This window comes from Pelecanus crispus, chromosome 2, assembly GCF_030463565.1.
Source record: "Pelecanus crispus isolate bPelCri1 chromosome 2, bPelCri1.pri, whole genome shotgun sequence".
In the NCBI taxonomy this organism is placed as follows: domain Eukaryota; kingdom Metazoa; phylum Chordata; class Aves; order Pelecaniformes; family Pelecanidae; genus Pelecanus; species Pelecanus crispus.
The window spans coordinates 54169388-54194402 of record NC_134644.1 but is presented as its reverse complement, the minus strand read 5'-3'; the positions used below and the strand labels follow the sequence as shown (position 1 = coordinate 54194402).

Below are 25015 nucleotides of genomic sequence, written 5' to 3'. Positions count from 1 at the left end.
TTTATCCAGTGTTGCTCAGGCTTATTGCTCTATTCGCAAGAGTTCTCATGAATCATTTTGGGAGTTCAGATTTACAAGGGTGTTGCATTCCCGTGACCCTACATCGACAATCTCCTATGGATGCAAGTTAGGCTGAACTCTGTGCTTTTCCCGAGGGAATCTGCACTTGCCCCTGCATTGCACTGAACGCAAGGGTGAAATCTCATCTTTTATGTTCCACTAGATAGAAATAGAAGCAAAAAGGAGGAAGTTCCAGAGGCACAAGTATTTCCTGCCATCAAGTGTTCGGATCCATTTTCTTTTTCCTAGAATTATTACTTAAACTTCTCATAATAAAAATTGTACATTTTATAGGTAGCACTCCATGGTTGGCTATAATATATAGCAGGTATAAACCAATTGAAGCAATCAATGTTATATCAAGCAATTCAATAATGTTATAGCAAGCATCACTCTATTGCACCAACATCCATCAGAGAAAATAATTGATAGTGCCTCAATCAATTGATATAAGGGAAATAAAGTCATTATATGCTGGTACAGTACCAGAGGATCAATATTTCCTTCAAACACAAACATCTCTGCCTGGCTTTGACATTAATTACCCACAAATGTCTCCACATTGATATGCCAGTGGGAGACCATTATCCTATGACAGCATTTAATAACTTTGGTATTCCCCATTAACCCTAGCTGTGCTGACCAAACCTCTTTTGACAGCCTCCACTTCAGGACATCTCTCAATTCCATTGTTTCCCACACAAAGGGCTTGCAGTCATATTTGTGCCTTATGCACTTTCCTATTCACCTTCTTTTTTGCTGAAAACTATGTCCATCAGACCTGGAGGCTCATGAAATCAAGCTTACAGACAGGGTGTATGGTAAATACCAGGAATTCCACTGGGCCATCAAGTTTCCTGCCTTCATGTGCACTTTGTACCTACCAGGGAGCCATTTGTGTCACCTACTGTCAATGTTTATATAATAAATGCCAACAGTGCATTTTGGTCTGTGATGGCAGTGACATTAAGCTTTCACCTGAAGCCCAAACTAGAAAATCAGTAACATAAGAGAAATAAGCATTGTGGAAGATATTATTTAGTTTTCCAGTGAACAGTAGGATCAATGAGAATTGTCTTCTTGTGGATTTAGGTCTCCATTTAAATCCCCAAGATCCCACAGGGATCTGCTGATGTCTAATAAAGTGCGAGATCACTGCAAAGATGGTCCTCACAGTGAAGGAAGAAACCTACTGTATTCCAGAAAGCTATTTTCTCTAAATTTTTCAGAACTTCATACCTCTCTTTATTAAATTGGGTTGAAATTGGCTCGTGTCCAAATTATTGGGAAGCACAGACACACATGGACAATCCAATCATATCTGGTTCATTTTCTTAAAGAAAACAGACTGAAAATAACAAAATCCCCTTTGTCTTTCTAAGTGTGGAATACAATTAAAAAATAGGAACTCAAAAGGCTGAAATATGAAAAGGCGAAAAACCAAAACCTAACGCCAAAATAAAGAATTCTATTCAAAAATCATGGACTTAAAGCAGCCTCATGTCTTAAAGCAAACAAAACAAGTACCATGAGACATGAGTTTGTGTCGTGTTGAATATCTAAAATATCACCACATGGAGTGAAGTTGATTATGATATGCCAATGGAGCAGACTCAGTTGATGAAAGTCATCAATCTTGGAGTTGTTTCTATGGGTTGTCCAACAGAAGCTGGTAAATGCAACACCACCAATGAACACCCGCAACGAAAAACAGTAGAAGCATACTTTCACTGCAGAAAACAACTGCCCTATATCCTGGTTGCTTTCTTAATCTACAAGAATCTTATTTTTCTGCATGCTGATACTCTCACAGTTCATGCCACCTCCTATCCTACACCTTTAGTAAGGCAGTGTCTCTTTACTCTGAAAATAAAAGGTTATTTTTAACTTGGAGATGGCAGAGAAAGCTACCACTCTGATAAGTAAAACTAGAGATGATTTGATATATATGCTCACTGAACTATTAAAACACATCCTGAATAGTTGGGAGTCCCCAGTCTGTCCAAATTACTTTTCAGATTTCATAATCTGCTTGAAATACAGTAAACCCACGGTATTATGATAAAAAACTGTTTTAAACCTTACATTGCTTAATTGCAAACGAGATTCTTCAATAGGCTAATGGAAGAAAGCAATTTAGTGTATTGCAGGTTCTTCCCTGATTTAGTATCAGCAGGCCATTCCTTTAATAGATAAATGGGAAAGAAGAGTAGGCCTGTTTTTCCTTCAGACATAAGATGACACATCCAGAAACGTAAGAGTAAACAGACTGCAATCTCCATTGAGACAATGGAAGAACTTTACAATTCAAACAGGGAAACTATATTTTGCACCATTAAATAGGGCTGTCCTCTGCATAATTCAGATACCCCATCCCAGACATCTTGGAGACAAACACTAAATCAAACCCTAAACCAGGCAGGTAGTCCTTAAGTTTTTCCAGGACTGCAACAACTGAAAGTCTGTAGGGCATCTCTCTTCCCAGGCCTGTAAAATAAACCCTGCAGTTTCTACGACATTTCTTTTCCTTCTGTAATATATGGGACAACACAAAACAGACCCCAGGACCATTTCACATACCACTGTTTTAAAAGATAGCTCATATGCCAAGCTGCTTTTAAAGTATTCACTGTATTTTTCCAGAATTCCAGTTTGAGCCTTTCCAGAACCTCGGGATGTAGCCTGAATTTCATTTTCTTGCTGTGTGCAGTAAAATCTTTAGATACACATTTGGTCTTTGATTTGCTCAGACCCTCATACCAAAAGAGAGAAGGACCACTTCATTGACATGCATAGAAGTTGCACAGAATCCCAAATAAATTACTGTACTCAGGTCTTCCATATTTGTATTCCCACTACCTACAAATTTAAACAATTCAGTTGCTGGCTTAATTTTCATTTCTCATAAGTAGACAATTAAAACTGCAACATAATTTGGGAGCAGCTCTAAAATGTCTGAGCTGACTCATTCAATCAAGCCTGAAAAAGACGTGAACCACTTCTTTAATAAATATTTAAAAATAGTAATAGTTATTTGGCAAAAGGTTAACACACAAAAACACTTCTCAAAAGTAGGCTGCATACATCCACGCTTCCCTGTCAGAAGTATAAGCAATGAACTACAAATTTAATGAAGACAGAAGTTCAATGAACTAATATACTTGTCTAGTATGCCGATTACGTTCGTATCTCAATTGCTATTTCAAATCTTGCTCAAATACAGTATTCAGAGCTAGGCATCCAGGTTTCTGTATTACTCACCCAACGCAAATCCCCCAGCATTTGTCGGAAACACGAGCTGTGTCTTTACATTCCACACTGCGTCTACATTCACACACCTCTCTCTCCACTCCTGTTTGTGTGCAAATGATGATAGTCTCTGACACACGGCATTATGCACGTTATAGAGTGAATATACTCATTCTGTGGGAAAGATGCCAAATTTTGGTAGCTCCAGGGTATATGGGGGAGTAATGAAGGATTACATTCCAATGTCCATATGCTTAAACAAGTACCTTCCTTTGGGCCCCCACAGTTTTCTCCTAAGTTTGCATTTGGGGCACCACAGTGCCATTCTGACTGTGCTGGAGTTCAAATGAGAGGCACTAACTCCTGGAGTCCATCTGTTGCTGCTCTACAGAGAATTATTTCAGACCCAACATGTCTTTTCCTACAGTGGCCGGAGAGCAGTGCTCCTGACATTGCAGTTGGGAAGAGGCTAAACAGTACAGTTAAGCTCTGCATCACCTTTCCTGCATATGACTTATATGCTATGTTGATTCCTTTGCCATTAAGTGTAAGAGATTGCCCTGAGCATCCTTTTCTGTCTGCACCACTACCCATTTTAGGCCATGATGAAGACAACACCCAATAGGTCCACTGTGCATCAGTCATCAGGCACACTAAGAAGTGGCTGAACCTGGCCTGTAGTGGTTTATGTTGGCTTTTGGTTTAACAGAGATTTTATTTTGCTCACTTCTTTTTGCTCCCCTGAAACATAAGATTTAACATAATAAAGTAGAAGGGCATTTATTGGTGCCAGTAGTGAGCTCTAAAGACCAAAACAAAACAGTCAGTTTCTCTTAAGTTATCTTGATCCTTGTATTAAATCAGTATTAGCAAAACAGGTGATTAAATTCTGTGTGTAATATATGAACATAATAGAAAATATATTGAAGAGTAACAGCTATGCAATATAATTAACAATAATAATTATTATTGTTATTATTATTATTATTATATATTATGCTTTTTCAAGCTCTCCTACGAAACCTAAGATGAAGTTAAATAACTGAAGTAAAATTTAACGATGCAGCCCATGGGACTATCTTACAAGTGTTCCAAGTACAGAATACCCATGAGTTCATAACCTGTTGTTGCAGTTTAGCATTTTCTCAACAACGATAAGCAATTATCATTGATGTAATATTGCCTCTTAAAAGCGCTTCTAATAAGAAGCTGTGAGAGCAAACTCAAGTGGACTGTGATTTCATTGGAACTGAGGGTTATATTAGTCATAATTTTCCTCTACATTTTTTAAACCATCTGGAGAACCACTAGATTTGTAACTATTTTTCCCCTAATTATGGATTCACGGACAATTTTGCACATCCCAGACGGTCAGCACTGTTCAACTTCACAACAATGAATCAGATTCCCTAGATAAGATTTTAATCATTAGACATTAAAGCAAGGTACAATTTTAAGGGCATCTCCACCTGAGCTTACTCTGCCTAGTGATTTGAGTGGGTGGCTCTAGTCTGACTGCTAAGGCAATTTGCTTCTGCTAGGGCAAGTTCAGTTGTAGTCGCACACGTCCACGCAGACCATGTCTTCATGCAAAGCAGATGGCATACTGCAGTGACAACTTTAACAGCTTAAGAGCAGCATTTTCCTGGAATCTTAGTGAAGATAGATACAGCCATGCAAGACGAAAGAAAGAAAAAAAGAAAAACAAACATGAAGAATACCAGTGGATTCAAGTATTTTAGTTGGGTGTCTGATTTGCACTTACATTTTCAGTGCTTACTGAAGCGGTCCTCCTAAAATAATTGTGTATGCTTCCCCTATGTTTAAATGAAAAGGTGAACTAATGCTTTTGCTTCCTGAAGGGGCAAGTGTGTCTGCCTCAGCTTAGAGCCTGAGGTAAAGAGGAAGAAATTCTCCCTGGAGGCCCTTCAAAGAACCTAAGAACCTGTGTACTTTGTTTAGGTTATAATAGTGAATTCAGGTTAATGAAGCAATTGGAAGGTGCATAAGGTGTAGGTGTCATGTAAGTGCCTGAATTTGGCATACTGTAGGTAACTGTTTTACAATCCCCACAACTTTCAAAAATGTAAGATAGCACTGAATTAGGAAAATAGACTCTAATCCTGCTTTTGCTTAAGAAACAGTCCTGAACTCAGCTGGACAATGAATCAGCGCTCTCAAGTTTCTTTTAGCAGAGCAGATTAAAAGAGATGCTTTTCACATTCATACCACAAAGCAAACACAGCTTCAGGGAATCTGCCTTCCCTAACTAGTTAGGATAGTTCTTGGATCACAAAAAACATCCTCAATAAGAAAAGGAGATTAAATTAAGCATGAACCAGCTAAATTTTTTTAACATATTGGAAAAAATGTCCCTCCTTTCCTGCCTTTAAAAATGTAGTGTGTTTGCAATTGTTTTATCTCCTTTCAGCTGCAGATTCAAGTAAATTATTTAGGGTAGTATCACCAGACAGAGAGAGCAAGCCATTATTCAGTTCTTTTCCTTGTAAGATGTCTCCGAAGGAATAAATAGTATTCCAAACATACTTACAAAGTGTAGCCAAACAAGTAGTTTTCATAACAATTCATCATTTTATTTCCAAATCCTTCTCTTACCTCATCACTGAGCTTGATTAACCCACGGGAAAGGGGAAAAAAAAAAAAAAAAACAGCAGAACGTGCCCTTTTACATTTTACCCATCCTTCCTCACAGCTGTGAATCTTGCTGGGCCTTAAAAGAAACCAAACTCCTCAGTCTAGGTTGAGATTCTTGTGGTCTTTCAATAACCTATGCCACAACCCATTCACACAGCTAGAAGATCACTGTTTACTCTCACCAAATGACCCTATCTTTAAATAATTGTTTATTAGACTCCATCTTGTAGGCTTTTGCTTACTGAAATGTTTTTCCAAAATTGTTATTTGCATGTTTTTTCCTTTTTGTCTTCTGTTCTTTAAGGAAGAGGGAGGGAAGAGAAGAAACTCCTCAATTCAAGGTGAAAATCTAACATAAGATCCCCAACACATCCCCATAATCTTTTGCACAGAGCCTCCATTCTCAAGAGACCCTTAGGGAGCCAAGTGTGCCGAGAACTGTGCTGAGAACTGCTTCTAAATCTAGTTACCAAAGACGCATTTCCTCTAATCAACATCACATCTAGCCTCCACACTAGTTTTCTTCTACGTCCCCAGCTCAGTTGTGCCTTTCAGACCTGGTCCAACCATGGCAGAGCCCACCAAAAGTTGCGTGGCACAGAGTCAGGGCACTTCCATAGACAAAGTCTTTGTTGATGGAGCCCTGTGCAATCCCTGTATGTTGACTGTCCTTTAAGAGTCAGTAAAAGGGAGGGAGGTCCACGCTATCCGGTACGCTAGTACCAATGCCTCTGTGCCCATACTGCAACAGAACCAGGCTTCTGAGAGCAGAGAAAAGCACCTGTGACCTCTTTCCCCTGTACATCACCACAAAGCCTAGGCACAATGTAATCCATTAAGACTTTGGCTATACTGGCCGTGTTAAGAGGTTATTGCCTAGGTGTTTTTATTAGCTCTATTATAGTCAGCTGTGACCTACAAGATCACAGTTAACGATACTGACCTCTTCTTTAAATAAAGCTTTGGAATGTAATGATATAAAATGTTATCCGTTATGTTACAGTAGTGATAACAATGACCATCATTATACTAATTTATCTCAATACAGTCCTGCTTATGGTAACTTGATTAATCCATCCTAAGAAAAACTGGATGAGAGTAGAAAATTTCACACAAAAAATTATCCAGATTTTAACTGGGAAGTAAATGAAAACCTTGAACATAATCAACCAATATATATTCACCACAAAAACACCAACTGTGAAGAAACAACATTGGTCACCTCAAAGTGCCGCTGACATGGGAGCTGAAAGGAAGTCGTGGGCTCCTGTTGTTTGGGATGGTGACTCTGTGCCATCGATCCTTATGTAACATGAAATAGATAGAGAGTTCCACATCCCAGGAACCAGACGGCATGTGCTGACGCCATTCTGTAACATGTACAACTCCAGTCTCAAGCATTTACGATGACAACATCAATACTCCCCAGGGGCTGCTAGGCTTTGTTTAAATGACCCTAGCCAGCCTTGTACCCACACCTGGCCTCATCTCCCTTGGCACTAACAATTCATAGGACACTGGGAGAGTTACTGCCCTGGCCCCAAGTTATTCTGGAGTAACTGGGTTAGATGGTGTTAAGGTGTATCTTACTAAAAGCCCTAAGAAAAAAGACAAGAGGCTCCACTGATTAATAACCTGAAAGATTTCATATCAAACATCAAAGGCTTCCAAAAAGATGGAAACAATAGAACTTATTACAAGAACATTTAGGCAACAGTAACCTTCATTGCACCTCTCATAAACGTGCCTCAATTCAGTGAAAGCTGGACTAGAAGCAGGCCCCCAACCACCAAGATTTATTTTAAAGACTCTTTTGCGACACCTGCCTCAGCAACATCTGGCTCCTGCTGCCGAGTGCCAATTCCAGGCAGGCTATAAACCTGCCAATTAGAAGTCACGCACCGAAAAATTAAATTTCATTAGTGGAATGGAATTTGTGAGCTCAAGCTGGCATATCTACATCATTTAATAAATCAGCACGAGCCTAAAAGCATTCAACATTCAGAAGACTCAACCCATTTTCACACAAAATAGCTCTTCCCCTTTGCTGTCTTAGCCACATTTGCATTAGTTACTGATCCAGCTGTGCCACTGTCACACCTGCTTATCTCCGCTCTTCTGAGTGGCACAGGTCAATCTGATTTCTGCTCCTACCACCACAAAATCCATTGGTTCTTTCCTCTTCTAGCCACACGCATCTATCTACTCAAATCCATCTTCATTCAACACAAAAGCTAAACTGGCTTGCCAGAAATCAATTATCTCAAAGCCAACTGACCAATCCACACTGTGAAACAGGATTACTTTAAAAGTAGGAGACAGGAAGGAAAGACAGAAAAACTTCAAATTTCATGGAAAACTGATGACTTTGTATTGTTATGTGCCGTCAGCATCCATTTACATCATATACCTAACAATCCCCACTTCTGTTTCTGTTCTCCCTGTAATCCTTCTTCCTTGTAACACAGTGCTTATACAGTTACTTGGGATATTCCCATCTGCATTCCCCCCTAGTCAAGATGAAATGAGATACTGACAGACTTGTGCATTTTTCCTTTAAAGTGATGTCTCAGCACAAAGACTTCAATTTGGTACAACAGTGATATTTCACCTCCAGAAGTAATGACTTCATCACATTTAATACTGCCAGTGTTTCATTTTTCCTAGATGAAAAAAATTGCACTCAAACCTAATGTATTTCAAAGGGACTGTCAATTTCTCAAGAGCAGAAAAATCTCTACTGAATGCATTGATCTTGGCTTTCGAAAGTTAATTTCTGGGGCTTCTACCTGGGTGGTAAAGAGTAGCAAAGGCCTTGTTTTCTGACAAGGTGATTCAGCACTGCAAAAATTGAGCCCCACAGACTTGGGGCTCAAAGTGGTCCAGAACTGAAGCATTCAAAGCTACTAGTCACTGCTGGACAAAGCCTCAGCCACTGTCCACTATTCCTAGCTTTTTTTTTCTGTGATGTATCCGTGTCTACCACACTTAAAAGGCATCCCCTAGCACATGTAACTTTTAAGCTTCCATTTAAAAAAATAAATATAGCTTTCAGCACATGCGACTGCAGATTGAATCTTCTCAAGAAAGCCTAGTATAACTGCAGAGCTGCTGGAAACATGATTACACAATATGAACATGCATCAGCTAGAACAGGACTGACAGCTATCACTCTCATTTCTGACACAAACAAGACATAGATCTACATTTTTTGCAGAAGTACGTCCCATATATGCCATAAATTTTTTTCTTTCTCTTCAGAACGTAGTAATGACAATGAACACATCCTTGATCTGACCTTAGAAATTCAAGGTTTAACGTATAAAAGATCAAAGAGGTTTTAATAAAAAGATAACATATCTGCGAGAAATGCGAGTAGGATGTTCATCAGCATTAAAGGTTTGTCACTAAGTAGATTCTTCTCCTTCTCAGAAACATGATCAGCTTTTTATACATGCACCAAAATAAGACTAGATATACATTCTTAAGACCACAAGATTCAAAACACCATCAATCTGTTCTGAGTGAATGGCACTCTTGAGATTTCCGATAGGGCTGAATTAAAAGCCTGTGGCACTTGAGAAACGCAGGTGGTAAAGGGGAAAAAGCTGCACTCTTGCTCCTGGGAATTCTCAAGCCATAGCTCACATCATCTCTGAAATGTCTAAGTAATAAAACAGAAGTCAGAAAACAGAACTCCTATTGCTGTGTGATTCCTTTCATTTCTCAGACAGAAGTGCGAGGAATGAGAGATGAACACTTGCTCCCTCAGATCTCGGACAGATCTTTCCATTGCAATAAAATGGACACTGCCACAAGAGGTCCTGTAACATGCCTTGTCTGGATGAAAATACTGCAAGACTCAAGGTACCAGAACAAATATTTCTTTGAAACACTCTGTATGCAGGGTTTAACTCCATACTAAGCAGGGCACAACTTGAAAATAGGATGAAAAAATCTGATGTAAGTACATGACAAGCAAATCCTGCTTTGCTTCACGTCAGGGCCCAGATGTGATCAATAAGAACCATCATTACCATAGCTTAAATGAGCAAATTTCTCATTATTCATACATGGCTGTTATTTGAGGGAGAGGAGTTAGACCATTCCAGACAAGTTTTCAAGTGTGTGCAACTTTCTCTCCTCTTCCTGAATCATTAATCTTTCTTCTCCTGCCTGAAGCCTAATGGGAATTAACACTGACTAGAACTGGAAACCTTTGTGCACACATGCATACACACAATCCACACAAGTTAGACTACCTTGGAAGAAATGTGAGCAGATGGCCTCCCACTAATGAGATGACTTGCAGAAGCTTACCCTTCAAAATGAATGTTTGATAAAAAGGAAATAAACCAGGCCTGCTCTACATGCTAATTTTTTCCCAATACAACTACACCAGGAGGAATTTTTATTTTTGTGTTTTAAAAGAACAGCTATACCAGACGTGGTAAGTCATAGGGTTCCCTGAAACTGTCAGTGGGATGCAGTTCTGGCCTCCTCTTTTGCCTTCTGATGCATTTTAGGGCTCCTGACCAGTATATAATCATTAATTGCTACAGAGAGGCCGTATTCTGTGAATCAGACCTAGAGGGTGATATAGGGAAGCTAGATACGTATGGAAAGCTTGGAAAGGAGCTGGCATCATGTCTCAGCTCAGTTAAGTACAAAGACAAATCCTCAAAAATTTATGGGGAACATACCTTTTCTCAGGTGGCGTCTGTGTTTTAAACCTCACTGTGTACCTCCATCTTTGCTTAATCTTGAGTTCAGCCAGAAGAAAAGTAGGTTAATTACCTAGCTTTTAACCCGTTTGCTAACCTGTGGTCTTTCCTGTGAAGCTGATACTGGAAGAACACACAGGACAGCAAATCTTCACACAGCTGTTCACTACCTACAGCAGGTTGTGGAAGTTGACAGAATGAAGGTACAACCTTTTCATTTAGCTACAAAAACTGAAAATACTATAGCCACATCTGTAAAAAGCTGTCTCCAGTGGGGGAGAAGGTCAAGAGCATTTGGATACAAAGGGGGTAGAAACAGTCTCTGACCCACATCCTCTTATACCCTGGTACAACCCAGGTATATGAATTCATCATACTAAATGATTTCCTCTAAAGGTTCCTCTAAAAACTAAAGGTTTCCTCCACTGGGGCAGCCTAGCCTAGTGAGAAGGAGCCAGTGCAGTAATTTTTTTCTGCCTTCTCACAAGGAACAAGGTGCACTTTATTTTTGTCTAGATTTTTCCTTTATCTTGTTCTTAAAAAATAATACACAGGTTTTGCTTAACCATGTTGAGATTGTAAATGCTTGAAGACATGTACACTGAAATTAAATTCCTTATGCAAATCATATGACACTGCATCTCTTTTGTGAATGGATAAACATGAGTTTTATAAATCAGGAAAAAATCCTGGGGAAGTTTACCACTTTGAATTTCATGGGGAAGTGAGAATTAGTATCTGAGTAAATTAGCTGTTATGCAAGGGGACACTTTGTGCATGTATGTGTGCTGTGCATACCCTGCTGTGGAGGGTGACATCAGACGCCTTCTCCAGCCTTCACAATTGCCTCTATGCCAATGCTCAGGCAAGGCATTTTGGGAATATTGTCCCCGCCGCACTAAGTGAAATCCAATCCCCAATAAGACACACCACTTGTGGTGTGACTGTCCATGCATGTGAAGATTTGCTTTCCATTAATACTTGTACAGCAATATTGGATTTTGCAGAAGTTCATTTAATGGGAAAGCAAAAGGAACACACACAGAGTACAGAGGAAGTTTTAAACTAGAGTGTATAATAGAAGAAAATAACTGTGGCAGCTTTACCAAAGCATCTACAAAAACATTTAAAAATTCATAATTTAGCAGTGGCAAGAAAAACACTTTTTTTTTTTTTTTTAATTTTCAAAATGAATAGGTATCTGAAAATATATTTAATCACTTCAAGCTGTCACCACCCACCCCTGGAATCTGGGGGTGGAAAAGAGGAGGAAAGGAACTGCTGATGATGGAAATGCTCGGTTATTTGTTCATTGTCAGTAAGCAGGGACAGAAATAGCTCTTCCAGTGTGCTGAGATGATGTGTAAATTTGTCCATCTGAGGGTCAGCTCAGCTTTTTCAAAGCTAAGTAATGCACAATGATGCTGCTACTGCAGCTAACTGGGAAGTTTAAAGGATATAAATTCAATGAGATTTTAAATCCTCTCATGAAGGTCCCTGAAAATTTCAGCCTAACACATCCATCATTACCTAGTGCTCCATCTACCTAATCCAGAAGTTCCAACAAATGGAGGTTTTTCCTCATGTCACACCATATTTGGTGTCATCTTGAAACTCCATCTACTAAGATCACAAGAATCATACTTTTACTGTTTATTTCTAAGCTCACTTGACAGATGCAGATAAAGCCACCTCAAAAAACAGATGGCAAAAAGGGACAAATAAGAGAGATCTTGTGATTTGTAAGTCAGTCTTGGGATGTCCATTCCTAATTTAAAAATGGAGACTACCTCTTCCCTTGCTCTCAATTGCCTGGTAAAGAGAAAACTTTTTACATACAAAATATTTTTTTGAATTTTTTTTGAAGTTGCAGATGCAGAGATTGGAACAGCCTTACATCCTCAACTTGAGCAAACAAAACAGACCTTTAAGCCAAAATATTTTTAAAAATCCAGCTGTGACTTCACAGAAAATAAATAATTTCTGGGGCGGAGGGGAAACAAACCCAAAACCAACCATCAAACCAAACCCCCAAAAAGGCCAACAAGGTATGCCTCCTCTCCAACATTTTAGTGGTATTTCTGAAACGCCTATATCAATTTGAAGTCTTTGTATGGGAAAGGAGAAAAGTTAAATACAGTCAAATTTCATCTCCCTAGCTGATAGTAGCTATCTACAATTACCCTTAAAGGCCATTTGATTTGATAATATATTTACCATGATATAAAATTTACATAATGTTTTTCAATTAGTTACTAATATGCAAATATTAGGAAAAAAGATTGAAAACGCAACTCAAATGTTCCTAAAACATGATGATGTGCTATTTAAAAACAGGGGGGAAAAAAAAAAATCAAATGGAACCTCATCATTGCACAAATAAAGCACAGCCAGAGATACAACAGGTTGAGTTCTAGACCAGCTACACTGCAAATCCTGTAGATGTGCTAGGTGTTCACAAAATCCAAAATGTATAATTTACAAATGCAAGGAAATAATTAGAACTACCCTTCGCTATACAGAAGGAGAAGGAAATGGAAGGGGTGGCTGATGGCTCCACTGTTGACAGCTGAAGGAAGAGAAGAATTCCAGGACATGCTTCCAAACATCTGCCTATAAAGCTCAAGAATACCTCACAAATAATCCTTAAGACTTTTAATGCCTTTAAATATATCACATCAACAAAATAACTACTGTAGATCAGTGACCCTCTAGTCCTTCCAGATGCCAGGCTTATGACAATCCTGACCGTGGATTACGGTACAAAAAGGCAGTGAACTTTCCAGACTGGAAGTACATTGGACTCTAGGGCATCAATTTAGGCAAAGACTACCACCATCTAAGCCCTTGGCTGGTACCAGGGCCATAAGTTCTATCAGCACCTGCAGCTGGTTGCTGCAGGAATTACTCCAGTCTGATCACAAGCTCCTTGCAAAACATATTTGAAAAATAGTGATATGGAAAAAGCAGGCAATAAAACTAAAAAGCTGAGAGCTACACGGCCCTTAAAAGTTTGAAGTCTTTTTAGAGGAAAAGATTCACTGTTCTTCACAGTAATGGTGAAGTTGCACCACAGCTCCACATAAAGCTTGTCTTTGTTCGATACCTGCAGTACTGTCACCTCTGAAATCCCAAGCCTTTATGCTTTACAAAAAAACACCGGGGGAGGTGGAGGGGTGGGGGTTGTTTTTTTTTATCCTTTTGTTTTTTTAAAGTCAAGAATCATAAGAATTTTTTCTATTGCAAAGCATAAAAAACAAAAGCCTAAATTAAAACTAATTGCAGCCTGATTAACTAATAAATTCAGGGCCTAGACAGACGCACTCAACCCTTTTTTCTCTGGAAAACCGTTCATATCCTCACAACTTCTTTTCATTGGCACTGGCTCTAATAATTTTTTCCTCTTCCAAAATGGTTTTATCTATTTTGATAGCAGTTTCTGTAGCAAAACACATTTAGTAGTAACACTCCTGTGTTATGGCTCAGCCAAGTTTTCGCCTTTTTAAGACTTAAGGTAACTTTTCCTGCTTAGGTATACACCCTGAAACATCTGAGGTGAGGTTTGCTGTCTACTCTAAAAACCCCAGATGAGTAGCAACTGAGCTATTCACTGAGCCACTGTGCAGCCTACAACTTGAAAAATGAGAGCCTATAACTTGGTCCTGCGAGCTCTGCTCTACCCTGCGATAAACCTATACTGAATTCTGTTTTGTTCAGTCCTATTTGGCTCAGCTAAACAATGCCCTGTCACTGATGAGGATGAATAAATTGTATTCTACGCCAGACACCAAAAACTATGGATGGCGGAACACATGGAGGATAAAATATATTGTCAGTGTTAAGACAAACACAAGTGAAATGTATGGTTATAAGGCTTTGCTTTCTGTTTTGTTAAGTTTGGTGCTTAATTCTCATTGAGTGCTTGGAGAGGCCCAAAGAACTATCAGAGATCTTGCCTTAGAATTTTATTATGCAAATACCAACTACATTTTGTTCTGAGAGGCTATAAACTTAAAAATGAAATATACCCAAAGAGCAACCAAGTGACCAAAGGGCTTACTATCTACCAGAAGAAAACGTATTGCAAGAAGCTTAAGGAAGCCAACGTCACACCAACAAGCTCTTTCACACTTGTATGTACACAACCAACCAATTATTTTTCATGTCTCAATAACCTACTTCAGATGAACAAAGAGTTCAACACTTTGCTTAGCTCCTTATCAGTCACTTCATACATGCCTATAGCTAACATTACTATGCTACGGTTTTTTAAGTGTGTGTCATCAAGTGGGTCTTTGATGTGAAGAGACAACAAATCTGGACAGAGTTGATGGATGTTTTAAGTCCTTTCTTAGCGGCTCAATAGAATAATTAAACGGATGCTCTGTAGTGGTAATTAGGGAAGAAAATAGAGCCACCAGCCAGTTGGGGATTATTAGCAAGTAACTTAGCAAGCTGTGCACATATAAAACACAAAGGCCCAGGAAAAATAAGCAGATAGCTTGATCCTGAAAGAGTGGGAATCTAGAACTGCTGGAGGCCAGAGGTCTGTTAATACACAGCATTTGAAACTGCAAGAAAAAGAATAAAGTCTGTACAAACTTCAGTAACAAACAAGACTGAAGGGGAAAAAAAGATGTATCTCTAACTTGAGCCATGAATTTTTCCTTCAAAAACAACTTGGAAAGATCCAGAACAGAGTCATGGCTCTCTGTGCCAAAGGGGCAGAGTACATTAAAAGGTGTTCAGGGGCAGCTAACACCTCTTCTGTCAGGAAGTATTTACGTATCTAATAACTCTTCATAGGGAGCTCCATTGTGTTCTGATATCCCCAATATATGAAATTAAAAATTGTGGGAGCCTAAATTCATACGACAACCTGGCTTCAAAGACAAAGACCAAGAATCTGTATGGGTGCACACATGTGTGTCTCCCCATTAATAAACTGCCTACTGTGACGGGCTCCTGGAGTAGGCAGCATATAATTATATTCCTCTAATGACTTATCAGCATATATAGGCACAGAACTAGTGCCTACAAAGAGTGCAGCTCTAATTTGTCCAAAAACTGGTGAGCAGGAATTACAGGAGACTGCTGTTTCTGAGAGGTGTCCTGAGACCGCACATGGACATCTGGACACAAAAGAAACATAAGAGGAATTGTATTCCCAAGAACTAGGGCCATCTTCTTTCAAAACTCTCAAGAAATAACAAAATAGAAAGTCTAGCTACACTAGCTAAAAAGTGGGCCAGGCGTGCCAACGCTTATGTTCCTGATGCCCTACGGGAGGGATGTGAGATCCTAATGCAAAGTTTTCTATAGGACGTCATGATTTCACCTCCTGGCTCCATGCCATGAAACTGTGTCACATTTACTGTTGTTTTAATGCCATGAGCCAATTCTCCAGGCTATTTGGAATTCCTCTCCCAAAATTAAGAATCCCCTTCCCTCTCCCTTACTTGCAGGTATTAAAGCTTCATATTTAAAAATTATACTGAAGTTAGTTTTCAATTCACAAACGACAGCCATGGCAAAACTTCAGCACAAAGAGACCAGAAGTGTTATGTAACAAGAAATTCAATTCCTTCTCACGTATAAAGAAATATACCATGAAAATGCATTCACGATATTTAAACATTTATGCAAAATTTCTGCTAATCCAGGAATAGAGAATGCCACGTGTAGAGCAAAGAAGTAAAGCTGAAAGGGCAGTTTCAATCTCCTGGATTTTTTTTTTTTTACTTAGCCAGCACTATTACAAGCTCTGGCTGAATGTGACCATCTCTAAGGCCTGTAAAAGGCCTGAGGGTCTACAGCTTTCTCCTGTCACAGTTCCAGCTAATCTACACTTCTTCAAGAAGGGCAAGTGAAGTTTAATTGTTAGAAGCTAATTTTCTCAAGCTTTTCATTAGCAAGCATTTCAACAGAAATGAAAGTGACAGATGGTATTTCAACACGTACATAACATCACTAACCCAATGTTAAAAATCTGTGTCACCTTCACAGCGCAGCTCCAGTCCTTCAGGTTACTCACCATTACTGTTATTTTTACTCGCAAAGACAGAGCTTGACTGGTAAAGATTTACAACAAAGCACATTAAGGGCAGTTGGATCATGTTTTACAATTAAATACTGCCAGTGAATGAGAAACAATTTAAAGAAAATACATTAAGATCTCAGGATCTCATTACTCTGTTTTCATTGTTGTTTTGATCAACTCTTTGAGAAAACACTCTTGCAAAAAATAAATCAAGGACATGCCCTTTTTAATTGATCAGGAATGATCAATGGCCAAGTATAACTCCTCCATGAAAACAGATCTTCCACCAGTTTCAAGTGGGTGTATGATCAGTCAGTTTAAAGTAGCTTTCCACAAATCAGGTGGTGCCAAAAGTTAAGCACAATTATATGACCAAAGTTAAGCATTCCCTGCTTTGGTGTTTTTTTCCTAGAACACCTGTATTCATCTGTTTGGTCCACCAAGCAACAGAAAAAACCCTCGTGGCTTCCTGAATAAACACAAACAGCATGTTTACACTGTACAGTGCATGGTTGGGGAAGCAGCATGTGTTAGAGAAAAGCTTCAGATAACTGCAACTAAGCCTGCCTTACCCCTGGTTAGTACTGCATCAGGGCATTCTGCCTGATCTTCTCTCTCAGAAGCCCGGCAATTTGAATTTTAAATACTTTTAAAGCTCAGAAGCTCCTGTCACAGATTCAAATTTTAAAAAGGTATCTATTACTTAGAATAAACAGAGTTAAAAAGTCTGAGACAGTAAAGCTTTCTGACAGAGGACCTCACTACACAGTCAAGTGTAGTGGCACATCCAGAAGTGCCTCCAACGCCTTGCAAGCATCCATGAAGCTTCATGTGCAGTGAAAACCTGGGACAATTAGTGGTACATTCACTGCCTCAGAGCCAGTTCCATAGGGGGTTGTTACAAGGATATTCAACCACTCAAGGAAGGGGATATTCTTTGCAAGGCCTTGTGTGCTTCCCAGAATACTGCGCATCTTCTAGCCTTTGCAAGTACAGCCTTGTCTTGGGAACTACAGGAATTAGCAGTTAATGCTGTTCTCGAGTCAGCAGACATCCTGCTAATGCAGCTGTACTCAAACCCCAAAATCATTCTGCCTTTTCCAGGTACCAAAACCTCAAGTGCACCTCTTCACCTGTAACATGTCTTACTTCCACCCTAAAAATCCTTTAGCTTTGCCAACACAAACATTTTTGGAATATACAAAGCAACATTAAAATACACTGAAAGTTGTCATTAAAACAACGCTGGTCTTTTATACACTGCTCGATTCTGTTCACTAAGCAACTACATGCCTCTTTTAAAAGGAGCAGCTGCAAAATTTCCAGTCTGCTGCACAGCAGTGCTGTGAAACCACGAGGACTTACTTCAGATCTGAAGCACAGCTTGCTGCAAAATACAAGAGACTTTGGCTACTTTTAATAAAAAAATATTAACACAAAGTGAAATAAGAAGGTCCAGAATGGATTCCAAGATGATTTTTCTCTTAGTTTCAATCTGCTCAGCATTAAACTGTCCCAGAACAATGACCAACCCTTAAAATTGTTCCTGATAAGCAACAAACATTTGGCTACATCTCAGCTGTCTGGAGCTCCTTCTTTCTGCAGGTTTGCAAGTGAACTTCAAAAGCCTGAATTTTATTATAAGATTTTGCCTATTGTTTCCTTCTTCAAGGCAGACACCATTGGAATCATAGAATAATTTAGGCTGGAAAAAGCCTTTAAAACCATTGAGTCCAACCATTAACCTAACACTACCAAGTCCACCAATAACCCATGTCCCTAAGCGTCACATCTATACCACCAGGGATGGAGACTCAACCATTTCCCTTGCAAGCCTGTTCCAATGCTTGACAATGCAAGAGGGAAGTTTGTTGTTCTATTTTTCACAGTGTTCACTTACATATTCTTGGGAAAACAAGAAGTCCAGCGGAACACACAGAATGAACAGCTAACGAAGTTCTCCAAGCTCAGGAGAGATGCAGAGTTTTCAAAATGGGAGATATTTTGAACATTTTATTTTATCAATACTTTTTCCTAGGGCAATAATCCAAAATATTTTAACCTATGGCAATCTATTCCTGTGGCAATTATCCAAAATATTTTAATATTTCTTGTTTGCTGTCACATCTGCCCAGACTTTTAAGTTACTGCATCATCCATTATAGCCTATTAAAAAAAAATATCCTAGAATTGGCTTCCAGTAACCACATTAAAACAAGTTACACCTGTTATTCTACCACACCAAAGCCATAGCTTCCAGTAATCACAGGAAATCAACATCAATTTTTTTTTTTCTTCTCTTCTCATCATTCTTCAGCTTTCTGTTCTGCTAGTTCCTTAGTTCAGTATCCTCAGAGCTAATGCCTATACCTTACTCTCAGTTTGAATTTATCAGGCTTTAACTTTCAGGTCTTGATTCTTGCTATCCCTTTCATTACCAGATGAAAGGGGTCTTCACGCTTAATCAAGTTACCTCTTTGTTGTCTTTTGGATACATTAATAAATTTCTAAAAAAAAAATCCCTTACATCCACACCTCTTTCTTGCCCGTGTTTTTTGAGTTCTCCCCCCCCCACCATGTTGTTTATTATTATTAATAATACTGAAAATTGAGTAAATGTAATTTTGAAGAGGCTAAAGAATCCTGCACCCAGGAGCCAAAAAGGCTAAGCACTTCGTACATACAAAACAAGTTAAGATCCCTGCTCCAAAGAGCGGCTGTACGGCTGTAGATGACAGGAAAAAACAGAAGAGGATACTAGACAGACTAGCTAGCTAACTGACCCAGAAGCCAACACTGTAACAACTCTGAAGCCAACAGTACTGTGTGTAGAAAGAGACATTCCAAAATCTGTCTCACTGTCACTCAGAGGTAAAAATGAAACATCTTGCTCAAAAGATGCCTGCAGCTCCGTTGCTCATATTCTCATAGACTACAGAAGATATTTTGTAGAGACTTCACAGTTTACCATAAGCATGAAGAGACTGAGACTTTTCAGAGCAAGAAGAGGTTAATTGCAAAGAAATTAGTATCTCCCTAGAGAAAGAATGTTTCATTCTGTCTCTCCTGTAGGACTGTGACAGCAAACAGGAATAGAGGACTGTTCGGTAAAATAAGATTCTGCTATCATACAAAAGAAAAGTACAATCCAGACTACTCAGCAAGTTGTTAGCTTAGCATCAAGAGGGACAAGCATATTTAATGTCCTTATAGTCAGGAATGGCTAATTTGCCAGTAGCGTTTCCAAAGGAACCCTTAAAACTCAAGATCAATATGGATTATTTTAGATATTTCCCCCCCTCTTCACGGCTACTGAAATTGTTTTCGAGTGTTGTTATCTTCTAGCCTTCACTCAAGAGCTGCTTAATTTTTGCTGTGACTGGGAGTTTTCTGATATGGTGATAGCCTGGGCAAGAGGATAAAAAGGTGGATATGTAAGAATGAATGCAGTAAAAAACTAAGACAAAGGCGGTTAGATTTTCTGTTTAATTATTTTATCATAGTCTAAAGATAAGATAAGAGTTCAGGATGAAACAGAAAATTACTACCTTTCACTAAATACCTTTTTGGCAAGAAAAGTTTTTAAACTTTCTAACAAACATTTCCTGACTCATAAAATGCTTCAGTCTCCAGAAAATGAAATTGCAAGAAGTGTGAGAACACTAGAAATTCCCTTATCTGATTTTATTTACTATTTCTGGGTCTTTATTCTATTTAAATTTAAGAGAAATAGGAGGAAGAGAAGGGTGGAAAAGGCAATTAGCCTTCAAGCAAGGGGAAAAAATCTAAAATACTATATTCAGTTATAAAATTATTGGATTTGCTGTAGCAAAAGGAAAATCAAATGAGGTGAGCCCTCAGGTCTAGAATGCTGATCCTGCAGTGACCAATACGCTTTCAGGGAAAGACCAACAGAAACAAACTATACCGCGCACTATGGATTGCGCAATGCAGAGGAAAAATTGTGCAAAACTGAAAAAGTGCTTCCTGACCCTTGCAGCAATCAGCTTACTCCTTGAAGCATGAGATTTGATTACCTTCATCTCAGCAGGTACAACCATGAATATCACTGTGTACCTTCTAATGCCCAGCATGTTCTATTTGATACAATAATGTAAGAATTTCTAGACTACTTCAATTCTGCAACCTGGGCAATAATTGCGATGAGAAATCTATAGCAAGAACATGTACAAACAGCATCAAGGGCATTATAATACATTAGCATTTTAGATCTTCTCTTTCAAGGAAAAAAAAAAATCCAATGAATCAATCAAATCGAACAAAACCCCAGGACAATTAAATTCCCACAATAGAAAAGCAAGAAAACCCAGTGAAGAAGTTGTTTCTCAGACAGAAGCTTTAGGACAATACATATATCTGACATGCGGCATATACCCCTGTGGTCTGTCATAAAGCTTGAATACAGATTTTTGCAAAAGCCCCTAAACACCACCCATCAAAACATCAAATAGGAACATTGGCAGTTCAACATCTGTGTCCTCAAAAATGCACTGAAAAATACTCAAAGTCTGGCACGCCTTAACTACAGAATAACTTCAGGCATGCAACAACATTGGCTTATGAACATCTTTAAACTGCAGCTCCAGGGATAGCACTGTCTTTCCTCAGTGCACACAGCACTAATTGATCGTTCACCTATCAGTGACGAGCCTCCTCGCCAGCTTCAACACAAAACAATTTCAGTTGAACCTGTATGGAAATAAGGCAACAAGCCTGGGAAGCTGTACCAGTTCTGCATAAATCAGGTAACACAGTCAAATACCACCTTCCACCAGGAATGAGAGTTTGAAGGGGTTTTGAGGGTAGGAACAGTGTCACTTGCTGAGCAGAGGTACACTGTAGACATAGATCAGAGAGGATTAGAGCTACTTATGCAAAATACTGAGCTCAAATTCTTTTTTACAACAAATACTAGGTTTTAACAAATTCCAAATCTTCCATTAAATTTACCAATTCCAGTTCTGGAAGGTCTTTCAGATTTTGTTTTTAATTTTTGTATTTATCTGCAATGTTACTGCCTCCCAGCAAAGCCAGGACTCTGTTATGTGGGTATTCCTTCTCCCCTGAGCATACATGTCATGTACTGAAACATGAAGGAAGAAGAGGGAAGATGGATGTTACCTTAGTTTTTGTAGCTACTAAGGAGAAAATATAAATGGCCTGATCTTTTCTGCTCTTTGTAAACTTGTCAGTGTACCAGGGATGCGGAACGTCAAAGTGCCTTACCCTACAGGAGAAGGAGGACTGATCACTGGGATAAGTGTTACACAGAAGACAAGAAGCAAATCATCTTGTTAGCCAAGATATACAAAGGAAGCTATTACTGGAGAAATCAGAATTACGATAGTGTTTGCCAAGATGAGTGCCTTGGCAAGCACTCAGTAAAGCCATTCTCTTCAATGGCTTTTTAACAGCAACAGTAGCACAAGATTAAAAGATTTATAGTCAAATATCCCACTCTTTCCTGATTCAGAGATTTCATTGAAGAGGCTTACAGACATGTTTCATTCTAACTTCCATGTTACTTAAACACTACACCAATCTTTCTCTTAAGTTTTAGCTCCTCTACTCTGCAAGTCCACCTCTGTAAAGCAGTTACCATATGCTCAACTCACAGCTTGCACTTGAGCTTTCTTTACTCACGCAAGATTTAAACATACGCTTAAACGTTTTGCTGAAGAAGAGATGCATTTCCAAGTCATTAACATTTTAGAACCAAAGTCAAAGAATTAAGAAGTCCAGTACCTGGATTTGGAGAAATACAAATGCAGAAGAGCTTGCACGCCTTTAACACTTTTTGTGAGTCCTTGCTGGGATGAATGCATGCTTGAAAGGACCAAAAAGAAATGGTAAAATGTCTTCTTGTTGCCTGAAGGTATTTAACACAGTGCAGCAAGGGGAATATAATCAGCATTAAAAGTGCTCTTCATAAATAATAGCAGCTTTTATCTACTCTGTACTTTAAGAAAGTTTCCACTGCTGAATATTTCATGAGCAAAAAGGTAATTCATTGTGGCTTTTAAATTATACAATTCAGAAACTGTTAGAAAAAAAGTTCTATGTTCCGATACAATACTGACTAGTTTTGAATTTCTAAAGAAACACTGGCAGTTTAAATACATATTTTGAAACCTAACGCATACAAACTACCAGGGACGCTTTTGCCCTAAACTGTAACTACTGATTTTTAACATGTCCAATCCTATTCAGCAATACAATATTTATTTTCAAGTGAAGAATAAACTTGAATGCATTATTTTCCTAAGATGTCAGTTCTAGTTAGCACATGTCAATAAAATATATGGCTGATCACAGGTCATTTAAGATGCCCATCTGTGACAGCCATTTTCAAGAAATCTGCTTTCTGTACATTATTTTAAAGGTGTATTTTATTACAGCCTTTTTAAATGACAATTAGAGTTCCACACAAACAAAATCATTAAGGAAACATACTGATGAACAGGTGAATAGTCAAGATGAGTTAGAGGTAACCTTAGCTCTGTCCCCTGTGAATATAAGGCTACGATGCAATCTTATTGCCGCATCCAGAGACAGATGCTCTGTGGGTGTAGATTAGCATGACTTTACAGAAGTCAGTCGTGCTACATCTGGTTTCTATCAACAGAAGCACCAGTACACTTCTCCTCAGCATCAAATCTTCTCTGTGCAACGTCACATGCCTATGAAAGAACACCACAGGAGCCTGCTGCAAACCAGCACACCTAGCACGCCAGTGACTTGAAGCTTTAATAACACCAAAGCAAGTGGCTTCAGAACATGAAAAGGTAACGTCCCTTAGCCAGAGCTATCCTTAGGGAATTTTTCAGTTTTCTTTCTAACCCCACACTTCCAAACCATAGAGCTACTCTAACAACAACAAAAAAAACCCCACAAAAAAACATAAAACCCCAAAACCAAAAAAATACAATTCATTTTCTTTCTAAAGCTAAGATAGCAAAAATAGCTTTTCTTTCATATTTTCTTCATATGGTAACTGAGCCCCACCCCAAATCCTCTGCTTTTATTCACAGTCCCCACTTGAAAAGACCAGATAATGAAAAAGTTAAAACATGAAAGGAGCTATCTGCAGAAGTCAGAAGCAATTGGAACAAACAGTACCACACATAGCAAATCATCTACATACTAACAGTCCCCTGCATGTGGACAACAAACACATCTGCGGCAAAAAAGAGGTTTATTTATTGAATGACGTCTTATGACACAGCAAGGAAGAAGTCTGAGACACCTGGCTAACCTCTAGATCAATCATCTTTCTTAGCAGCAAAGTGCAGTGCAAGTCCCATGGCGTGATGGGACATAAACAAAAACAGCATGTACAAAGCCATATTTTGGATTTCGGATATTTTTCTGTGCGTTTGTAAAAATAAAACTGATCTTTAGCACTTAATTCAAATAGGCTTACAGCTTTGTTGAGATATGTCCCTCCTACATTTACCAGCAGAAAAATTCAGACAGACCCATCATGCATGATTTGACATTAGACACCTCAACTGCAGCAGTAAGGTTGTTTTAAGGGAGACATACCTGCTACAGTCTGAACCTTACACAACACATTACCATACATCTAAAACAGTTGCTAAACTATTTATAGACATAGTGAATGCGCTCCTTAATAACTCTGGTTTACTTAAGATGGTATTCAAAAGTAAACATCGTATCACTTCTGGGTCTGTAAAATACTGAGTGTCAATTTGCAAGCTGCAAGCAATGCACAGGTTTTATCCTGGTCCATTGCACAGAGATAGATTTTTCCTTTGGTCAATAAATTCTCTCAAGACACTGCATTTAAAAGCTTTAGATGTATTAACAGCCAAATCATACTTTTAAAACAGAGCTTTTGCTGTCTGTTGCAGAGATGATAGGAACAAGAACCAATGATACCTATAGGCTTTCTTGCTGCCTTTTGCATTGCTCTTCTCATTACGTTTTGTGGACTTGGGTGTAAAGGTAAAAAAAATCTTTCTTGGGGAAAAAAATTCAAAAGGAAGACAATGTCTCTGAAGGAAACAAAGCATATCAGTTGTGCCCCCTGCTTGTGCAAGAAGAACATGAAGCTCGTGGTAGTGCTTGCCAAAACAGACTGCAGCTGGATCCAAAACGTTATTGATGGGTAAGTGAAATTTATATATATATTGATAGAGTTAAACACCAACACTCTAGACTAATGAAGATACAGACATGCTCTTCTGTTTGATAGTATCTACCAATTTGTCAAGGGACTGTAATCGAAGCCAAAGACAGCTTG

At 38.8% G+C, this 25015-nt stretch overlaps 1 protein-coding gene across 1 annotated transcript in view; it reads right to left on the bottom strand.

Annotated features, from left to right (window-relative positions):
* The window catches only part of ELMO1 (engulfment and cell motility 1), a 270462-nt gene that overhangs the window by 127878 nt on the left and 117569 nt on the right, over positions 1 to 25015 (bottom strand). The gene's annotated exons all lie outside the window — the stretch shown is intronic.